This window comes from Doryrhamphus excisus, linkage group LG11 (assembly GCF_037039965.1).
Source record: "Doryrhamphus excisus strain RoL-2023G ecotype Guam linkage group LG11, RoL_Dexc_Guam_v1.1, whole genome shotgun sequence".
In the NCBI taxonomy this organism is placed as follows: Eukaryota; Metazoa; Chordata; class Actinopteri; order Syngnathiformes; family Syngnathidae; genus Doryrhamphus; species Doryrhamphus excisus.
In genome coordinates, this window is record NC_136367.1 from 9432789 (window position 1) to 9456414 (window position 23626).

Genomic DNA, 23626 nt, shown 5'->3' on the forward strand with positions numbered 1-23626 from the left:
ATCGCCCCCTCCTTGAAGAGGTCTACAGATTTTATCAGGACTAAATTATGGGTGGTTACTTTACAACGCTTTACAACCGGCTCGAAAGCCGGTACATATCGCAGCGGTGGATGGACGTTTTGGACAGAGCATTAAGACCCACCTCGGACGGGGATGCCGTCGTTGAAAAACTGGAAAAAAACATGCAAAAAGTCAGATCTCTCGATCTGTCGGAGCTACCATGGGACGCGTTGGTCTTACAACTGGTTTACATGTCTGAAACAAGTCTGTCTGACACAATTCAAGCTGTTCAATTCAACCTGCCTTTAAACATTCTTTCAGAGTTGAAATCATTACAATCTTTTCTTGATACGAATGTAAAACGTTCAATTTTGATTCAAGGTTTAACGCTCATTAGATCGTAGAAAATGTATGTTTTGTGAGAATTTAATAAAATATACAAGTTGTATCCTGTTGGTTGTGTATTGATTCATTTGCATTTAAACCAAGTTAACGTGCGACCACATGCCAGCTCCTTGTGGGTGTGGGCGGGGTGTGTGTGTGTCACATCATTGGTAAATTAGGGTGTTAAATCAGAAATACATCATTTCCATTATGAGTGACCGTCGCATGCGTAAAATGTTTTATGATCCCGCACACCCCGCTGGGTTTAGCGGTGTAAACCGATTACATCAAGCCCTGCAGGATGAAACGGGTCGCAAAGTCAAAATCGCCAAAGTTAAAGATTTTTTATCCAAGCAAGACGCTTATACTCTGCATAAACCGGCTAGAGTTCACTTCCCCAGGAATAAAGTTTTTGTACCAAGACCTTTAAACCAATTTCAAGCAGATCTTTGCGATATGCAGGCGTTCGCCGATCACAACGACGGTTATAAATATTTATTAAACGTCATAGACGTGTTTTCAAAAAAAGCCTACATGCGTGTGCTGAGAGACAAGACCGCGGCAGAAGTCGCGGGAGCTTTTCGATCCATCTTTTTAGAAAGCCAAATACCCAAGAAGCTGCAAACGGATCGAGGCAAAGAATTTTTCAATAAACAGTTATCCGCTCTGTTAAAAAAGCACAACATCGATCATTTTGCCACAGCCAGTGATCTGAAAGCGTCGGTTGTCGAACGCTTCAACAGAAGTCTAAAGACCAGGATGGCTAAATTCCTCACGGCTAACAACACGCAGCGATACATCGATGCCGTACAGGATTTAGTCAATAGCTACAATGACGCATACCATAGCAGTATAAAAATGAAACCCAATCAAGTTAATTCAGAAAATACTCTGCAGGTTTTTCAAAATCTGTACGGAGCCATCCCCCTCAGGTATCAAAAACAATTAAAAATGAATTTCAAAAAAGGGGATCTCGTAAGAATCTCTAAACTGAGGGGTGTATTTGATAAGAAATATGAGCAGAGTTTTACAAATGAATTGTTTACAATAGCCGAAACCGTACATATGTTTCCCCCCGTGTACAAGCTTGTGGATTACGACGGGGAACCCATTGAAGGCTCATTTTATGAGGCGGAGCTACAAAAAGTTAAAATATCAAAAGATAAGGCGTTTCACATTGAAAAAATTCTTAAAAGACGTACGTTTAGAGGTCAGAAGCAGTGTCTGATACGCTGGAAGGGTTGGCCTGAAAAGTTTGACTCGTGGGTCCCAGCCGCTGAGATAACGGATATATAAAGCTCACCCTACAGTAGAAACCCCCGCAGAAGCGGTCATGGAGTCCAATTCGGAGGAAGGTTTTTATGTGACTTTACCGTCAAACTCCAGCTACGACGTGTTTCCAGGGAATACAACAGCCGCTTACAGAGTAAATTTAGCTCAACATATTCACCTCCAAGGAAAATGGCAGGTGGCTCTCACAGAGATATGCTACCCCCGTACCTGGTTCAATGTACAACGAGGGTCCGGGGTATTTCACATCGTTGACATGTGGCAACACGGAGCCCCCGAACTCAAGACAACCGAGATCAAACCCGAAGACTTTAACGTACGCCATGGGCGTGGGGATACTTACATCGATGAGACGCTGCAATACGAGTCCCCCGAAACTCTTGATGAGAATCGATTTAAAATCCAAACTCTAACCACGGATGCCGGATGTTATAACACGGTAGAAATCATTACGAAAGAGATAAACCATGCTATTAAAAAAATTGCTCCAGAAATTGGTCTACATTACAACACGCTCAAACGCAAGTTCACATGGAAGGGGAGCGGTCGTTTTAAATTAAGGTTTTCCCCACCGCTGGCGTACATACTCGGTTTGAACCCCGGACGGTGGTTTACGTGCGGTCCGTTTGCGGTCGAATCACCTCACACAGCCGATATAAACGCGGGGTTTTATAATTTATTCATTTATACCGACATCACCTCGCATCAGATAGTCGGAGACGCGTTCGCTCCGCTTTTAAGGACGGTTCCGGTTCAAGGGGAATACGGAGAGATCGTATCTCGTTCTTTTAACCCGGCTTACTATATACCTATTTGTAGAAGGCATATTGAAAACATAGGCGTTGAAATCAAGACCGACCAGAACCAACCCGTCGACTTTAGACACGGAAAAGTGATTGTGACGTTACATTTTAAAGCATCTAAATAAATAAAAGATGGTGATGATCGAGGTTCGTCCGGATCTATACCGATTCGTCCATTACTATGAAAATCAAGCCGGGGGGTCAACTCCGGGGTTTCACGGAGCACCTGTGCAATACGGTCGCGGCATGGGCTCGGTCTTTGCTAAATTATTTCGCTTTATCATGCCGCTGGTTAAGAAGGGCGTCGGTCTGGCACAACCCCACTTAAAAACAGCGGCCAAAAATATTGTAACCGATGTGGCCGGGCGCGTGATGGAAAAAATGCATCGAAAAGAGGAGGGGCAAGAAGGCTCGGGTCTGATGGTTTTAGCACGAAGAGCAACCAAGAGACCTATCGGATTACGCATCGACGGGTATAAAAAACGCAAAAGCGCTTCAAAAAAGAAATCAGTATCACGCAGAAGACGTCCGAGAAGCAGCGTCGACATTTTCTCTTAACTCCAAAAAAAAAAAGATGGCGTTGTTACACCACAAATCACAGGAATGCGCCTTGACCGAGTTGGATCTGTTTTCAGCCCCCATGACCCAGCTCTCCATAGCGCACACCCAGTATGTTGAAATTCTACCTTTGTCGGCCCTGACTAACGACGGACCTATTGAATTCTTTATCCCCGGCGATGGAAGTAAATATCTCGACCTCTCGGACACACTGCTTCACCTGCGACTGCAGGTGACCGACGGGGATGGGGGTCGTTTGGATCCTAACGCCCGCGTGGGTATTATCAATTACCCCATCAATACAATTTTCTCACAAGTGGATGTGACCCTCGGTGACAGGCTGATCTCCCAGTCCAGCGCCACACACTCTTACAGAGCCGTAATAGAGACGCTGTTGAACTTTTCAGAGGATTCGCTAAAAAGTCAATTCACAGCCGGTATGTTTTATAAAGACACGCGAGGTTTCATGGACTCGACGGCGATCACCGGCGATGACGTTAATGAGGGCCTGGTCAAAAGAGCCCGAGTGATTGCGGGGTCGAGAGAGTTTCAAGTGCTCGGTCCTATCCACGGCGATATTTTTTTCTGCGAAAGACTGCTCTTAAACAAAGTAGATCTCAGACTCAAACTCATCAAAGCCAGCGATAGTTTTTGTTTAATGAGTCCCCCCGATGCAAATTTCCGTCTAAAAATACTGGGGGCCTCGCTTTTTGTGAAAAAAGTGACCGTCTCACCCGCCGTCAGCTTAGGACACGCAGCCGCTTTGACTAAAGATAACGCTCTTTATCTTCTATCCAGAATTAACGTAAAAACATTTTCTATACCCCAACACTCCCGCATATGCCATCAAGATAATCTTTTCCTCGGTAATACACCCAGGTATGTGGTTTTGGGGCTCGTAAACCACAACGCGTTTGTAGGGAGAAGAGATCTTAACCCTTTTAACTTTGCCCATCACAATGTAGAATATTTAGCTCTGTGTCAAGATGGCCGCCAGATCCCCTCCAAAGCTTTCCAGCCTCAATTTAATGAAGGGAATGCGATTCGTGAATTTCATAACCTGTTTACATCCACAGGAAGACATTTAAAAGATATACCGCTCTGTATAGATCACGAGGATTTCAAACAGGGTTACGCTCTATTTGTTTTTAATTTGAATCCCAACGAAGATTCCGGGGCTCTTGCGCCTGTATCCAGCGGCACGGTCAGACTGGAGATGCGGTTTAGAGTCCCCCTCCCCCACACCACCACCCTCATTGTGTACGCCTGTTACGACTCCATTCTGGAAATTAATTCAAAGCGACAGGTTTTGGTGGACTATTACTGACGTCATGAACGGAAAAGAGATTGAAACCCTCATGAAACGTCTCCAGGGCAAACTATTTCAGGGCGTTTACGCCTCAGACGAGCTACAAGCGCTACATCCCAAACCGCCGTGCTTTTACATCGTCAATACGCATCCGCGTAGCTTACCCGGAGAGCACTGGCTCGCCTTGTCCTTGGAAAAGGGTGGTAACTGCAGATTCTTTGACTCTTTTGGATTCCCCCCGGATTTCAAATATTACCCCCAAAGTATAGTGACATTTTTGGAGAATAATTCTGATCGTATAGTGTATCATAACCAACAACTTCAACACGAGCTATCTACCACATGCGGCCAACACTGTGTGTACTACCTATGCAGAAGAGGGTGCGGTCTGTCTTATCAAGACGTCATAGACAGTTACACAGACGATGTGCTTAAAAATGATGCTATGGTCTCCGCATTTGCTGAACGTGATTTTTTAAACTGCGGGGGGCAGCGGGCGTGTTCTTTTCACAAGTTTAAAGATTGTCGGTGTTTGTGACAATATAATAAACACTTCATTAAAGACGCGCGAATGCCTTTGTGTGATTATTATATATTTTATTTATCATATCGAACACGTTTTTCATTCAAAAAGACGTCCACTTTATACTCGCGGATGTCTTTCTCCTCTTCTTCTTTTTGACGACTACATCCTGATGCGCCTCTTGGTTAGGCGATCCGTTTTTGACGGTCCTAAATTGTTCACGAGCTTGAGGGTTAGATACGGTTGTTGTAGGAACATTGACTTCAGAGAGCACGTGGAGAAACTCGTTCCAACCTCTAGGCGGGGGTTCCTGTTTTCTTTTTCCATAGTCTATTGTGAGGTGTTTGAGTAGATCCGTCATATGCGATCCTTTTATAGGTTTTCCTTGAAAAACAAACTCACTCATCGGGGTCCACGCTGTTCTATCGACGGATAATTTCTTCAAAACATATTCAGCATTTCTGCGTCGGCGTGCGGGGATATTTTGTAAAATGTCCGTCCAACCGCCGACCTCGCGATCGGCACCCATTACCCCCTCCTCCCCCGGCTGCTCTTTTTTCCTCTCGCTCTCCCCCTTCTGGATAAGGTCATGAATAGGATCCTGAGGCACGGTTAAGGTTAGCGAATGACGCTCGTTCTGATCTTGTTTAAGGAATCCCAGGTAGCGCTCCAACAAAGCCTCGTACTTTTTAACCTTATCGTACTGATTCAACGTCCGATCTTCTAACACGGCCCTCATTTTTAAATCCAAATCATGTTCCGCGTCTTGTCGGATGGATGGCTCTGTTCTACCCAGCCGCTCCAATTGTTGCGGCGAAACAAGAAACATCTTCTGCGTCGTCCTCAGAGACATCTTTTTTAAATATTATTAATCTCTCCTCAATAGTCCCCCCAAAAGACTTCCCAACGCAGGCACAACCGTGGCAAGCAGGGGGAGAATAAAGCCACCTCTCTGACTGAGAGCGGTTCTTTTTCTTTTCAGACTGGTTTTTTTATTTGCCAGTAAGCGTATAATATTCTTTTGTTTTTTAAATTTTTTGTACTGAGACGACGACAGCGGTATGTGACCTCTTAAGAGATTTAACGCAATCTCGCATAGAGCCTTCACCAAGTCTGAGGAGCCGTGAGCCAAGATATCTTTACGCTTTCTCTGTGTTGCGTGAAACAGGGCTTTGAGCTGCGGGGCGTTTCTTTTTAAAAGCTTAGACATGATATCAGCCTTTAGGCATGTAAACGGTAGGCCAGTGGTGGGGTAGTAACCCCGTCCTCAGTCTATATTGTTCTGGACATGCGGGGGTCAGATCCAGTAATAAATACCCGTGCGGCTCTTTGGTGGCGTCCTCAAAACTCTCTAAAAAATATTTCTTTCTCATGGGGAAAATCTGGTGAGCTAAAACTCTTGTTTGAAGCATATCTCTAGGGTTTTTAAACAGAACCATATAATTACTGTTTAAACTGATTGTCCGGCTGTATTTACCTTGGTGGAAGACGTTTTGAGTCATCAAAATGACGCTCATATTCCTATGATGTCTGTACTGCGTAAATATTTTTACAACCTCGGGGTGATCCGAAGCTTGGAAGATCAAATCATCCAGGATGATGAGATGCGTCTGGTCACGTGGAAAGAGGTTTTCATCGTCAAAGGAATCAGGCAAACCCTCCACAAACTTGAGTCTTTTATTCCTTTTTTGCATTTCATCGTACATGGGTTGATAAGAGGTGTAGATCCACACCACATTTTGCGGTACACATTTCATGACATGTTCACAGTTTTCTAAAATACTTTTTACAAAAAAGGTTTTTCCACAACCGCTGGGACCTGAAATCAGACATGAAAACGGTAGCTCTAACCTAGGGTCAAAATTAACCCGCCCCATATCCATTTTTGTGCTAATAGCCAAACGGGAGCGTTGTCCCGTCAGGCAAGAGCCGTCTTTTGTCGTACACCACCCTGAACTTTTTCATGAATGTTGTGTTTTTCAAATGAAACCCCCTTTTATCACGTATGATGCTATGCTGGGGTGTTTCAAGAGCTGCGGCCTGTGTGCGGTCTGATTGAATGTAACCCTCCACCAGTGTTTTGACGCTGTCAAAATTGACTCGTTCGCAGCACTCTTGCGTTTGTGTGATACCTTTCACCTTCAACACAGTTTTCCCGCTGTCGCGGGTTTGGTAAGCGTAGCTTTTAGGACCGGCTGCGACAAACTCCTGAATGCTATCACCGTTCAGTTCGTCCGTCAAATCACCCAAGTAATCCCCCAGCGGGAGAGGTGTCTCCCCCTCTTTAACGACGTAAATAAGGCTGTCTGTGTCAGTGTAAAGAACCCGCGTCTGTAACTGCTCCAGGTACCTGTACATTAACATCCTGGCGTACGCCGTTGTAAAACAGGCGTAAAAGATGTTGGAGGATTTACCGGAGGGCTTGATGTAACGCCGATTGTAATTATACTGTATCATCGCCACATCATCGTTGAGGAAGGAAAAGTACTTGAGTTCATATTTACCCGAAAACATGAGGTTAAAAAAATATTCAGGGTTTCTGACGAGTTGGGTTTGGGCTAAATTATCCCTCTGTCCTAGTTTCCCCCAAAGAGAATTCAGAAAGAGTTTAGACATCTGTCTCTTTGCCGGGTTTGGTTTGATTTTAGACGGGTCTAAGCGGATACCCTGATGGGTTTGGTAGTCGCGTAGGTACTTTTCTCTGCTTTCGTCATCAACCACACCGGGGGGGTACCCGGAGGCCTCCTGTTTCCCCTTCAGAAAAGTATGCATATAATCCACAAAGATGGCGTCGCTAGACCTTTCAAAATGCCACACCTCCATAATCGCGGCCACCCTGTAACCTAATTCAACGGCTTTGTTGAATTCAACCGTGACCCACACACCGGTCAGAGCCCTCTTGTCATCATCATGGGAACACGAACCCTCCTGGTTGTTTGTTTCGGCACATGTACGACATAGTGGAAACACCAGTTTCCCCTTGGATGTTTTGTGCGGAAGAACAGGAAAGAAGAGGCCTCTAGGCGGGTAAATTTTCGCTTTAATGAGACCGTAATAGTTTCGCGGGTCATCAAAGTCTCTGTGGATAACGCGGGGGTGACCTAGCGGGTAAGCAAAGTTGCTGTTCACATAAGGATACAGGGAAGTGACATCAACGTACATCACGCGTTCGTTTTGCGCAGCCGTATACCTTAGAGTAAACGCACTCGTTCGACCCCCGAAAAAGGCCTGCCGCGGTGAAAGAGGCTCCGGAGGGTTATAGTTACGCAGGAATGCCTGCACCCCCGGATGCGTCTTTTTCATGTTATCCCACTCGTGCTCCTTCATTACCGTGACACGCGTCCCGTGTTTGGTCTTTAACGCCTCTAATTTCTTCTCAGTTTTGTCACGCAGCTCCTGAAAGGGGCGATTCGTCAATGGACAAATCTCAGACGGTTGAAAACAATCGGAGCATCCGTGAAAAAAACACCCCAGGAACTCCCAGACATATTTTATACCCCCTGACTCGGCATAACCGTCTACAAAGTACTCGCCAATCTTTTTTTCACCAGAGTTCAGCGCGTGTTTAATGAACACTTTTTCGCTGTGAGCAACCCATTCCAAATATTGGATGCCCGCTTGTGAGTATGATTTGTGTTGACGCGCATAATTGTCTGGCGGCGGTATAGCGACCGTGTTAGGTTTTAAGAACCGGGTCCTGAACACTTTCATACAGGCTGAGGCTATGGTGATGCAGCTCATCGGGTCTACATCCGTCTCGCTAAGAAATTCATCTCTGAATCTAGAGCACGCCTGGAACAAAATGTCAACATCGTTTTTGCAATAGAGCAAAGCTTCTTCCTCAAAGTTAAATGTGCCACCGCACTCTTTACCGTACCAAGCAAGAAACAACTCTTTCTCAGCCGGAGCCATACGTTGTAGGCCGTAAGCGTCGGGCGGCGGGTATGGGCCTACGTACTTTAGATGCTCCATGGAGCTGAACTCGTGCGGAAAATAACCTTTAGTTTGATTTTCAAACCCTAAGGCTTTGGGCATGGCGCTGAGTCGCATGGTGAGGAACGACAGCGAATCGATGTACTTTAAATTGTAATCTTGGTCTGTAAAACTCAGAACTTTACTCCCCGTCATGATAATGGATGGCGTGAGTTTCATCTCTATCATTTGATTGAGGATCAAATAGCTGTCAAATCCTCTTGCGTTGTGAGCTATTAAAGTCGACCCTTTAAACTTATCTCTCCTGAAGTGGAGGAGAAATTTTTTGACGCAGTCCACCCCAAACCAACTAAACTCAGTTCCGCCCAATGTTTTTGTACACACCAGGTAAGGGACGTGTTTGTTGTTTTGATCAACGTAGGTTTCAAAATCATAGAATATCAGGCTATCGCATGGTTTTTCTGTCGTTAGCGGTTGCATGAAACACAGGTGGGGGGTTGCATCATTATCACGAGGCATTTGTTCGTTGCAGGTCTGACATCGTCTAACAGGACATACATGCTTTCTGGGGGGTTTGTTCTTGTTGACGTAGTACGTCATATTGCATTGATCACACCTTTTCCACAAGTCGCACGTGCTAACGCAGACCCCGCTTTTGGTTGTGTGTTTGCGCTCCTTGTGTTTGGCAAAACAAACTTTGGTGCGGCATACTTTGCGACAATCGGAGCAGTAAACTCCGGCCATATCCTGCCGCATGCAGTCGTGTGTGGTGCAAACGGGGCAATGCCATTGACATCGGTGTGTGTTGAGATTGTCGTGACCTTTGTAGCAAAAATGGCAGAAATACCTGTGCCCGACAAAAGCCGCTGCTGATTTTACACCGTAGTAGTGATTCTGCGCCAAAAACAAAAACAATGTGTCTGTCGATTTGGTGAAATTTGTCTCAAAATGACAAAGCGGTGTAAATCCCTCATTTCTGTACAAGACAACAATTTTACGATTCAGAACCGTCTCAAAAGTGTACAAATGCCGTTTTTTCTTTTGGATGATTTCACAATCAAGTGTATTCTCCAACTTGCGTTTTCCCCCACCTCTCTGGTCATGTACCACCTGCATGACGAGTTCTAAACCAGCATCGGTCATGACTTCTAGATTGGATTGTACCAATCGATCCAGTAAATCTTGAAACGCGGTTCTGATATCGTTAGGGTCATCCGTCGCTGGGACGACTATGTGTTGTCTCAATCCCTCCCCCATCAACTCCAGCTGCACAACATCCCCCGGTGCTGAAACACCTATAGCTCTATCGACTAAATCATTCACGTGTTCCATAACACCTACGTAGAAGGTCGCAAAGTTAGGTACACGCTCAGGAGGGGGAATGTTTAGCACACGTCTTATTTCCACATTGTTGAAACGGTCTCTGTTCACAATCTGTGGCTCGGCCAGACCTCCCCCGGCTTGTGAGGACGGCTCGTCGTGTATACAACCAGACGCTGATGGCTGATTAAGCCGCTCGAGCGCTCTTTCAAGCGGATTAAAAAAGTCTTCAAAGTCTGCGATTTGCCTGATAGCAAAAAAAGGATCATCACCAGCATCATAATGATCGTTTGTTTCGGGTAGTGGGTCATTTTGCTCGTTGGGGATTCTATTTAACTCGTTTATGACATCCGCCAGTTCACACGGTACATCAGCGGGGTAACCCTCATCCATATTAAAATCCATAGGTCTGACAAAAGCAAAAAAACGCTCCACATTACCAGACTTCAGCTAAGATGTGAAGCACGTGAGTGAGAAGACTTTTCATCAACAACTTTCGAGCTCTGATTCTTTTCTTTCGATCCGCCGCTCCTCTGCTTTGTCGTTTACCCCGACCTCTGCTTCTTTCTGCAAAGGAATAATATCACCGTCGTTATTATAATGATCGGATATCACCATATTATAATGATCGGATATTGTATTGCATCATCAATTACACACATTACCTGGTTTATCATCAGAGTCTTGGTCACACCCCCCTGACTCTGTCACCACAGACTCTGTCACCACAGAAGCCAGATCTTTCTCACGACCTCCATCCGCTTCTACACACTCCTTTGCGATGTTGCTTAACCCTGTAATTCATGTTTAAATGTCATCACGAGCCTCGTTGTTAACTTGATGTAGATCGATACATACCCAAGTCCCGTCGATGCGCTTCAACACTCATTCGGTGACCATGTGGTTCAAAATCATTCTCCTTTGTATGATCACCTTCTCTCCGGTCTTTGAACGTTCCGCAAAATTGCCCTTCCGCAACTTTGTGTAGCGCTGTAATTGATGTTTTTAAAGTCATACATCTTGTAACACATAGCTCTGTAGCTGATGTTTTAAAATAAGCTTTACTAGGCTTATGATCCAAACTTAATGCAAATCAGTACTTACCAACTTCCACCTGCGGCAACTCCTCATCAAAGTCCGCTACAAGTCATAACGCCGTCAATTAAAACAATGTGAATATCGCCGACTTAAATTTTGTCATAAGTACTCACGAGTGTGATTTCCCCGTTGTGGATGAACTCCTGCTTTTACAATATCTACAAAAATATAACGCCAGTAATTGATTGGATTCTTGAAGTTAAAGGTTTGGTTTTAAGTTATAAAACAAAACGACGCATAGTCACCAGGTTTCATCACAAATGTGTTGAGTTCTCTGCACAAGTGTATGTAGGTAATGACTTTTGGTTGACTGTTGATCTTGTTTTATACCCGTGGAATACTGTCAGGGGGTAGAATGCTTTCATGAAGACGGACGAGTTTTGAGTACAATGAGGCCGTCTCATCTGGAGCTAGGTTTTGTGGCTTATTGTGCCCCACGCCCCCACATCCCCCCGATACGCCATGCTGACGCAGCGGTAGTTTTTTAAAATCCGGACATGCCCGTACATGTCTAAGTCGGCCCCTCACACGTCGAGGTTTTTTAACAATGTATGTTTTTTATCAAATTAAACCATCCGGTCGCGCGGTCACGGGCTGCCTTAGGCAACCCACACTCACACACATCCGGAGAAGCTGTCGACGAGTACGAGGGGGGGTCAAACGTCTATGTTTTTTATCAAATTAACCCATCCGGTCGCACATTCACGGGTTGCCTTAGGCAGCTCACACGCACACACATCCCTGAGGAAGCGGACGGCCATTTGTTAAGGCGCTCACGCCTGAAGCTGCAGTCGGCCCTTTGTTAAAATACTTTGTTAAAATCTGAGGTTAGATTCTGAGGATCTCCAAAAGCGGTTCTATCAGAGTTTATATCCACACGCCTGATGGACGGACGGAGATGGCGGTGGATCTACGAGGTAAGGCGTTCATTATTTAATTCGTTCACATGTTTTTTAAAATTGATTCACATACAGAAAACACATAAGAGAAAACCGGCCCGATGGATCGACAAAGAAGGGCTGTGTGAGGACTGACGGGAGGGGTAGGGGGGTGGTTTACAATTAATTATAAATAATATATGTTATTGTATTAATTACACCAATAGTTAATCCAAATTAGTCGATAAATCGATCTCGGGTATTTTGTAGGCCGCTGCGCGGTGATGGCGCCATGTTCGGCACTTTGGCGCACGGTGATGACATCACATCCGGAGCACGGGGATGACGTCACATCCGGCACACGGTGATGATGCCACTTCCGGTACATTATTGGATTCCGCATTTAATTCCCTCAGTTCTGCTAAGTTCTTCACTAAACTTGATCTCCGCAATGCTTACCACCTCGTCCGCATCCGGAAGGGGGGCGAGTGGAAGACCGCATTTAACACCCCCATTGGCCATTTCGAATATCTCGTCATGCCTTTTGGCCTCACCAATGCACCCGCCGTTTTTCAGTGCCTTATTAATGACGTGCTACGCGATATGCTTGGTCGCTTCGTTTTTGTCTATCTTGACGATATTTTGATTTTTTCTGACTCTCTCGAGGAACACACCCAGCAAGTGCGGCTGGTATTACAGAGACTCCTTGCCAACAAACTCTTTGTCAAGGCGGAGAAATGTACGTTACATGCTCCCTCGGTTTCTTTCCTGGGGTTCATTGTGGAGAAGGGGCAACTTCGAGCCGACCCTGCCAAGATCCAGGCTGTGGTCCAGTGGCCCCCTCCTACATCAAAGAAGGACCTTCAAAGGTTTCTGGGCTTCGCTAATTTTTACCGCCGCTTTATTCAGGACTTCAGTTGGGTTGCAGAAACTTTGAACAGGCTAACATCCCCTAAGAGTCTGTTTGTGTGGACCCCAGATGCCAATGCCGCTTTTGAAGACCTTAAATCGCGTTTCACCTCGGCTCCTGTCCTTGCTCACCCTGATCCCTTGTCTTTTTTGTTGCGGTTGATGCTTCCGACACCGGCGTGGGGGCTGTCCTCTCCCAGCGCTCCACCACCGACCACAAGTTGCACCCCTGCGCCTTCTTCTCACGTCGCCTGAACCCAGCAGAGAGAAAGTACGACATTGGCAATAGGGAATTATTGGCCGTTGTCTTGGCGCTGCAGGAGTGGAGGCACTGTCTGGAGGGTTCTGAGGTCCCTTTTGTTGTACTTACGAACCATAAAAACCTGGCCTATCTCCGTTCGGCTCACAGGCTCAACCCCTGGCAGGCACGCTGGGCGCTTTTCCTAACCCGGTTTGACTTTTCCCTGACCTTCTGCCCTGGCTCCAGAAACAGCAAGCCTGACGCCCTCTCCAGGATGTACTCCCCTCCCTCAGAAGCACCTCCCAAAGAGACCATCCTTCCTCATCCTGGGGGGGGCTTCAGTGGGAGGTGGAGAAGCAGGTGATGGATGCCATGGAGGACTCCTCCCCCCCGAGGGACTGCCCGGCCGGGCGTCTGTTCGTGGTCCCGGGCCTTCGCTCTCAGGTCCTTCGCTGGGCACACGAGTCCAAGCTCCTGGCACCCTGGAATTGCACGCACCATCTTCCTCCTGTCACAGCGCTTCTGGTGGCCTTCCCTGCGTGCTGACGTCAGGGAGTTTGTGGCCGCCTGTACTACCTGTGCAAGAAATAAACCATCCCATCAGGCTCCAGCGGGTCTTCTGCGCCCTCTGCCCATTCCCACCTGGCCGTGGTCCCATGTGGCTTTGGACTTCCCCCTTCCAACGGCAACACAGTCATCGTCACCATCGTCGACAGGTTCTCGAAGATGGCCCATTTTGTTGCCCTCCCCAAACTCCCCTCGGCACTTGAGACCGCTCAACTCCTGGTCCGCCATGTCTTCAGGCTCCACGGCATCCCCCTCGATGTGGTCTCTGACCGGGGTCCCCAGTTTTCTTCGGCCATTTGGAAGGCTTTTTACAGGGCCATGGGGGCTACCGCCAGCTTGTCGTCAGGCTACCACCCGCAAACGAACGGCCAGTCTGAGCGAGCTAACCAGGACTTGGAGGCTGCCATTCGCTGCGTTTGCCACCAGCAGCCCGCCTCATGGGCCATCAACCTGCCGTGGATCGAGTATGCCCGCAACTCCCTCGTCTGCTCTGCCACAGCTCCTTTCCACGGAGCGTATGGGTACCAGCCCCCAGCTTTTCCTTCTCTGGAGTCTGCAGTCCCTTCCGTCTCTGCCCACCTACGCCGTGCCTGCCTGGCTTGGCGAAACACCCGGAAGGCCCTGGCATGCACAGCCGAGCGCAACCAGCGTCTGGCCAATCGCCACCGCTTGCCTGCCCCCGAATACAAACCTGGCCAGAGGGTGTCGCTGTCGACTCGGGATTTGCCCCACCACACCAATTCCAGGAAACTACAGCCCAGATTAATTGGTCCTTACCCTGTGGAAGGGGTCATCTGCCCCTCCTCTGTCCTGCTTCGCCTCCCAGATGCCCTGGGAGTACACCCCACCTTCCACGTCTCCCTCATCAAACCTGTCGGCGTCAGCGACCTCAGCCCTCCAGATGTGCCTCCACCTCCTCCCAGGCTAATAGACGGCCACCCGGCTTTCTCGGTCAAGGCCATTTTGGATGTGAGAAGAAGGGGCAGGGGTTTCCAGTACTTGGCCGACTGGGTGGGGTACAGCCCCGAGGACCGCTCATGGGTTTCTCGTGCCCTCATTTTGGATCCTAAACTGCTCTCTGACTTTTGCAACCGCTTCCCGGAGAAGCCAGGTCGCCGCCAGGTGGTGCCCATCTTTAAGGGGGGGATACTGTCACGTCCGGTTGCCCCTTGTTTTGTGCCTCTGTCTCCCTCCTGTCATTTTCTGTTGCTCCAGATCTCTTGTACCTGGCTGGAGGCGGAGCTGTTGCACGCACCTGAAGCTGATGACCCTTGTCCTGTACTTAAGCTCATCTCTAACAGCTGGCCATCGCTGGATTATTCTCTTCTGCCACCCGATGCTACCAAACCCTGTTGTTGTAGTTTATGCGTTCAGCGGCTCGAGCCTCCACCAGCCCTGCTCTGTGTGTTTTGTTCCATGGTGTATCCTCTTCGACATCATCGCCTTTTGTTACCTTTTGGACTCAATAAACTGTTTGACCGTACTCACCTGCCTCATGCCTCCGCGTTTGGGATCCTGGCCCAACCGAGTCGTGACAATAATAAAAGTATTGTAAACAGTTGCATTGAATGAAGTTGTGTTCTTGCACCAAAATAAAATCTTGTTCATTTTTCATGACCAGGATATGTTACACACAAAGATTGTTTTCATGTTCTTCTAACATGTTATATTTTTGTTATATACTTTTAGTTTTCTAATGTTAACTGAACAGAGCTCTATCACATTAAATGACAAGAATGTAATCATTTTAATTGGATTCAATTTTGACATTTGACACTAAAATTATTATTTTATGTTGCTTTAAAAGTTACCTGTTGTCCCCCCACCACTAAACACTACTATTACATAGACTGCAATCAAACCCACGTACTGTATCTCTTGTGGCACTTAAAGAGAATAACAAAAAGAATAAAGTGAAGAAAGCTAAACATTTTGAACCACTTTTAATCCAAAAATGGATTACAGAATTCAAAATGGTCAGCACCATTCAACATTCATACATTCAAACAAAACCAAGTTGGTTTATTCCATATTTGGCTTTTTCAACTGCCTGTGAGCAGTCTTCATCACAGTGGTCACGTAATCTTCCCGTGACGTCTGTGACTGTCATGTCAGCTGATTTATAGTGATGTGGTCACCGCCTAAATCTGCATAAACCAGCTGACACGTCACATGAACATCATGTGACCACTCTGATGAAGACTGCTAGCAGGCATTCGAAACTGTCAGGTCAAGAAAAAAAAACTAATTGTGTCTGTTAAAGGGGACCTATAATGCTGTTACCAGTTTTCTGACTATAAATGTAGCTAGAATGTTGTATTCTGGTGTTAAACAATGCCACAGGTACTCGTAGGTCTGTTGGGATCAGTTTTAGCTTTCTTAGGTAGGAGCCCATCCTTATCTTGCCAGGGCTTTGGTCTTGGGTGTACTGGATGAGTACCCAGGAACAGTTGGAGATCTGGTACTCCTTTTCCTCCTTTGTCCTTTGGCCTTTTGAGGATGTCTCTCCTCACTCTTTCCCACTTGGAGCCCCAAAGGAAATAAATGATGGCCCAATCCAGTTCTAAAAGCACGTCTTTGGGGGGTAAAAACAGAGCTGATCAGTAAAAGCAAAAGTAAAATCACAGCTTTATGATTAAAACCTTTCCCTTGTGATGGCCCTGTTTGGGTTCCATGTGACCCGTCATTAACATGCTGCTTCCCTGAGGTTGCCATGGGACCCGAGCCTGATTGCTGATGTGCAGCACCTGGGAGGAGGCTCCCAGGATAAAAGGGCTCCACCTCCAACAGCTCTCTCCTGCCCCTTCTTCAGACTGCACCATGCTGTTGTTCTTGTTTGGCTGTTTACTTTAGTTTAGTTTAGTTTAGTTTAGTTTAGTTTAGTTTTTGCTAGTGTTGGTGTGATGAAGCCCCATGAGGCTTTGAACCATTTCAGTCAACTGGTTCGAGAATGGATTCATTTCTTGAAGCTTCATGTGCACACGACACCACCTGCTGGCCTTGGATACAATTGCAGGCAGCTCTATCTCCATGTGTGATGCATTCAATTCATATGTTTTGGCTCTTATAATTATGTCCTCCACAATTTTAATTCAAATGAATTTTAATTAACTCATTTGACAAATGAGTCATCTAAAACATGTAGGAGAAAATATACAGTATATATGAAATGCTGAATGTTTTCATGTCAATAAATGCTTCCAGCATCATGTGATATGGCTTGCTTCATCATGGTTTTATGTTACCTGGCATGGCCTCTTTTTTGATACAACCTCTCCGGCCTTTGAGAAAATTCTTTCGCATGGCACGGTGTCATATAAGGGTGATAACTAATACTATATTCATTCTATCTCCATTTTATTCTAACACACAGAGGATGCAGGCATGCATAAATAGGTCAAAGCCAGCATGTATACATTGGGGTACAGGGCTTTTTGTCTTTCCCAGTAGTCCAAGGATTTTCCATCCTGCTCAGATTTGGCTCCGATATGAAGCGCTGGACCTCTACTGTGGCATCTGCTGTCACATTTTGAGTCTTCTGTGCCTCCTTTACACTCGTGTCAAAACGAAGCCACAGTTTGCTTCCTAGAAGAAACCACATATCATGTGAATAAGTGTTCTGAAAGGAATGATTGATTTCAACATTCAAAATAATAGATTACCTCCGGTGTCATCATGAGAAGTAGATGCTTGGGGAGTTTCCTGTCTGTCCTGTTTGGACCTTATCAACGTGGCACACTCCGAGGTCAGCCGCTTGATCGCTTCTGATGCCTTATTTGGGCTGAAGAAGCCTATCACTTTAAATCGCGGGTCCAGGAGTGTAGCTAGGGACATGATGCTCATTGATTGTAAAGTGTGGAGCTTCTCCCTGAGGAACCTTATGAGTTGCTCTCCCATTTCACATGCAACTACTGAGGCCGGCTTTGTCACTTCCTCCTGAAGAGTTTGCTCAAGCATTTTCAAGAGGGGGACAACTTTAGAGGCACACACATGTTTCTCTGCTGACAGCTCAACCGTGGTATCATAAAACAGAGACAGTAGGGAAAGGCACCCTCCAACAATGGTGAATTCATCAGACGTCAGGAGTGGTATGTCGTGTTGGAGCCCTGCGGATGCTGCTCCAACTGGCTCCCTTAATTCGACCAATCGTTGCAGCATTAAGTACGTATGTGCTGTTCCATCGTGTCTCAACCTCCTGCGGTAGTTTCTTGTTTGGCATTCCAAGATGAAGCTGCACTTGTGTAAGCTTCTCCTTAGGGATACAGATGAGTAAGACGGTTCAATTACTGCAATGTCCTTTTGCCTCCCTTCTGTTTTATGAGCATTAGAAACTCTGCGCCAACCTGAAAGAAGAGACAAAAGAACCAGTGACAACAAAAAGTGAAGTGCATACTTAAGTATAACTGTGAAACATACGGTAGTTGTTTACAGTCCATAATGTGTTTAACACAAAAGATCCAAATACTCACCTCTGAGACATTAAACAAGGTAGGCCACCTGTGCTTCATGTCACTGATGCTCATTGGTATGTCGTATGTTCCTCTATGTGCAAAAGTTCTGCACATCGAGTCCTTAATGACTGGGCTGTCTCTCTTCTTTAATTGGTGATTAGTTGGTTTTGGTTCAGCTCCTGGAGGATAGCAAGGAAGAATACCACTTCACCACTGTTCCCTGTTTTAAGGGAGCAAGGACATCTTAAATGAAGACAGGGTACTAACAGCCAACCATAATTAAAACTGCAAGCAGTGATGAGCGGGCTCGAGCACCCCGACGCGCTCGGGGGTACGCACGCGACCGGACGGGCACGCGGACATGTCATAGAAAAAACTGGGGTGATCGGATAAGTCGTAAAGAAGTTACGGAACTTACAATTTTCTACCAGGAGGGGGCGACACCGGTGGCAAAGCGGGTATGCGGTCATGTCCCGTCCGACGCCCTAAACCGCCATAAAAAAATTGCGACAATTGAACCGTGCGGTAGGTACTTGAGGCCGATATACATTTCCACCTGTGGGTGGCGCTATAGAGTCTATGCGCCCACATGGTAACGGACCGGAGGGTACCCCAAATCAACGGGAAAAAATTTCGGGCCGATCCGACCATGCGGAAGGAAGTTACGGCAGATATACATTCCCACCAGTTAGTGGTGCTACAGTCATACACAGTCCCAAACAGAGATTAACCCAACCCACCAAAAAAAAATTCAAGACAATCTGACCATGAATCAGGAAGTTACGGCAGATATACATTTCCACCAGTTGGTGGCGCTGGTTTTTGAACATGGGTTCTGGAGCATTAGGTGCGTCCTGTCATGATAGACGTCTCCACCGAAAATCATAGTGATACGTGCAACGGGTGACAAGGGAAAATTGAAACTTCTAGGTGGCGCTAGTGTGTCATTAGATTGGTGTCACATGGGAGCACCACCAGGGCGCTCAGGCCTGAATTATGACCTTACGTGTAAGATTTCAGCAGCCTGTGACCTTCTGCAGGCAAAATATGACCCTTTGATGGTCAATGGCGAAGCCTGACTATTTGCCGCCTGGCCACGCCCACCACATGTGCTTTACACACATCATAGTCCATCAATTGACCTCATCAGTCTGTCAGTTCCAAACATCAAAGTTTGAAGGCGTGCCACGCCCACATCCTAAAGAGCAGCCCAAAATCCTTCGCAATTTAACGTCGGCCATCCGTCTAGTGTCCGTTGATGCTACAACGGACTCATTTGGTCAAACCCCCTTGGAGGAGTTCGTCGAGATACGTCCCCTACCCTCGCCCCCAAATCGCCGCCGCCAAGCAAAATGGCCGACTTCCTGTCGGTTTTTGAACATGGTTTCTTGAGACTTTTGTGCGTCCTGTCACGAGTGATGTCTCCTCCGAAAATCATGACGATCCGTGCAACAGGAGGCGAGGGATAATTATTTTTAAACTTCTAGGTGGCGAAGGTGAATCAATTTGGCTTCGTTTCATATGGAAGCCCCCCCAGGGCACTCAGGCCTGGATTCTGACCCCCGTATAAGTTTTCAACCACATCTGACCTTCTGCAGGCTAATTATGACCCTTTGAGGGTCAATGGCGAGGTTTGAGCATTCGCCGCCAGGCCACGCCCACCACGTGTGCTTTATTCCCATCATGGTCCATCAACAGGCTTCACCAGTCTGTCAGTCAGTGACCTTGTGACCTTTATGTCCATCTGATCAATCTCCTGCCAGAAGAAGACTAATTGTCAGGCTAGTTGTTGCCAATAGGTGGCACTGCGCCAAAATCAGGAAGTGACCTATGTGGATCGTCGAGGTGGGGCCATGATCACATGTACCAAGTATGATGAAGATCTGACCACGTGAAGCCAACTTATTAACGTTTTGTCTGCTCAGCATGCAGGGCGACCCGCCACGCCCACATTTCATGGAGCAACCAAAAATTATTCTCAATTTAACATCCCGCACCCCATGCCACTAGGGGGTGCGGGAGAGTTGACGGGCACGCGAGTCGACGGGCGCTCGGACGGAGGTGTGTCCGGTAGAAAAAAACAGAGGCGCTCGGCGCGGAATTCACCAAGCGATGTGGATCGCTCCAGCAGCTTCCTGAGACTTTGTTGTGGGTCCTATAATGAGTAATGTCTTTACCGGAAACATCCCTTTCCAGCAAATGGGCATATTCAGGTTCTCTCAGTGTTTTTTAACACCCACGAGTACTTCATGGGTGAAGTTCATATGCAAAGTGAGATGTCTGAACAATGTATTTGTTGGTGTGTTTTGTTTTGTAAAGTCTACTTTAAGTCTCCTTATTACGTATGTCAAAATGAATAAAGACCGGCTTTGCCAAATTAACCAACATGTTGTGGAATACCAGATGATGGATGTAAACAAAGTCGTGTACGAACAAAAAAAAATGTTTAATTACGTAACATACAAAAATTCAACAATAACCATCCTAGTTCCAAAAATTCAACAGTCCAAAGTATGCAGCATAACAACAACAATTTACTAATTAAAACTGCAAGCAGTGATGAGCGGGCTCAAGCACTCTCGAGGCAGATATACATGTTCACCAGTTGGTGGCGCTATACAGTCTATGTACACAGACAGTTAAAGACTGGAGGGTGACCCAACCCAGCAAAAAAAATTATACTTAAACCTTATTACATGTGTCAAACAGAAAGAAGACTGGGTTTGTCAAATTAACCAACATGTTGTGGAATATCTGATGATGGATGCAAGCTAAAAACATTTAAACAAAGTCATGTACAAACAAAATAAAAAAGTTTAATTATGTAAAATAGAAATAACCATCAAAGTGAACAAATACAAAATGCACAAACCTATGATTTATCATTCAATAAACTTTTTTCCTGTTTATCCTCACAAGGGTCGCGGGGGCATATACATACAGACAAACAACCATTCACACACATTCATACCTGTGGCCAATTAACCTAGCATGTTTTTGGAATGGGGGGGGGGGTTATTTCTGCCTTGGTCTCTTCTCCGGACAGGGTTTTTCGGGACATCTTCGCTGTCTTCCTGTTGTCGTTTCGTCGTCCGTCTGAGTCTCAGAGTCCCGCATGTCTGTTTATAGGAGAATTGATGAAATAACAGATGAGTCACATCTACTGGTGAAACGCTGGAACAACCATTGCATGAATCAATCCATCAATCACTTAAATATCATCAGAATCATATGTTTTATTACACATAAAATGACAATATTGCAACATCAACACAATACATAAAATGTCATCTATTAAATATGAAATATCTCACCATTTCGTTCTTTCCCCTCCGCTGCGTCAACTCGTTGCTTGGCCTCTGCCAAGGCTTCTTTTAGTTGGTCGATGGTGTTTTTTTTTGTTTTAATTGTTCAGCCCTTCGTTGTTTCCCTTTGACCTGTCTGGCAGCGAAAAGTCTCGGCCAGCACGCAGCTTTGCGAAAATAGGTCCTCGCGGGACACACACTGGTCCTGGGACGAGTACTGACAAAACAGAAACATATTATTAACAGTCATTGATAGTAACGCATGGTAACATGCTACGCAATGTTTTATGACAAAATGAAGTGTACATGGAGATCCACATTTACAATATCAAATGTTATTGTTATTATATTATATATTATATTATTATTATTACTATATTATTGAAACGTAAAACTATAGAAACAATAAAATATAGTCTAGCTTCAGAATAATAATGATATTGAAAAGTAAAATCACAGAAATACTTACACACATCAGCCGGCATTTGGTTCTCAGAGCTTGCACCTGAGGGTTTGTGGCTGTGAGCGATTTCGCCGGTGAAGAAGAGTTTGCCATTCTAGAAACAAAAAGAGATGGATAAGATGTGACGATGTCCACATTTACTTCAACATGAATTGCATTCATGGTCAAAATATGGGGAAAAATAGGAAAGCGCTTACCTTTCAGCTGCGTTCACGGTGATGGACAGAGGTAGGAAAAAAAATGATCAAATTACCTCTTTTATACGTGACTCTACGACGATGTGATGGGCGTGGAATTCTTGGACACTGGACAGTTGTCATGTATTATTGGATGCTCCACATGTGGGCATGGCACAGCGGCAAACTGTTGTATTTGATTCTGGCGTTGTTTGAAGGTTCAAACGATGCATTCATGGCCCTTTGATCATCTGTTGGAATCTCAGAATGAAACACCTGTGCAGGCCGTCCGTTGCAGCAAAGACACCCGACAGTCTATAAATGGACATTTTGTCATACTGTCGAGACAGTTACATTGATATTACTGCTGCGAAGTAAGTACTTGATTATTTTCCTTTCTAATTATTGTATGTCTCAAATGAACACAGATGCAAGTAATGTTTGAGCAAATGTGGGTATATAACATGTGATGTATTTCTTTATAGAATGGCACATTTCTCGTCTCCTGCAAGGTTTATCCACATCGATGACCCCGAGGTGGACTCCATCAGGAGCCAGTGCCAGGTGTTGAGTGTAAGTATTTGTAATTGCAGTCGTAAATGTTTGTATTGTATTGACTGTTTACATGATAAAAATAAGAAACAATGTTATTTATATTGCATAACAAGATCGTGGTATTATATAAGAGCTAAATACGATGTCACTTGAATGAAATGAGCATGTACCATTTTTGCATGTGTACAAATTGTAGTAATGTATGAATCCTACAAAAATGTTGTCACAGTCACCAATTGCAAACAATGTACTGTTACACAGTTAAGTATCATGCTCATTTGTTAATGTCTTCAGGTAAAGGTTGTAATAAGCTATTTAAAACACTGTCATTAATGATAGCGTCTAGTATTGCAAATAATCTAATTTTTATTGTATTTGTGCAGTATTCATACAGAGACCGCAGTGTGCCCAGGGTTGAATTAAATCAACAATGTGTGGAGGTGAGCCATGACATTATGGCCTATGTGACCAGGGAGATGGAGCAGAAGGAATGGGAGGAACTTGAGAGCAGGAGACAAAGGGCTGAAATTGCCAAATATAAATTTGGTCTCCAACAAGCTCTACTAAGAGCTGAGGTGTCTTTTTGTTGTAGATGGTGAGAAAGTTCATGCATAAATTTATTGTTTTTAATTTCTGACCTATTAATGTGGATTTGTGTGTATCACTAAAGTTGTTGTGATGTTTTCAATATACAGAAAAAAAAGAAAGTGGCACCCAAACTGTCATGCCTGCCATTGCCTACCCCGCCTTCTCCGTGGAGACCCCGCCTCCTGCCTGATTGTGCTCAGGTGTCCCTCATCACCTGATTTCCTGCTGGCTATATATTGCCTCTGATCCCTCCTGTCTGGTGCAAGTTCGTTGTA

The 23626-nt window shown here is 45.6% G+C and overlaps 1 long non-coding RNA gene across 1 annotated transcript; it reads left to right on the forward strand.

The window, feature by feature from the left end:
• Positions 1-21950: 21950 nt before the first annotated feature.
• Positions 21951-23289, forward strand: LOC131113253 (uncharacterized). The gene is made up of 3 exons (XR_013629434.1): positions 21951-22582; positions 22694-22781; positions 23147-23289. It is a non-coding gene; the product is annotated as an uncharacterized LOC131113253 (long non-coding RNA).
• The last annotated feature ends 337 nt before the right edge of the window (positions 23290-23626 follow it).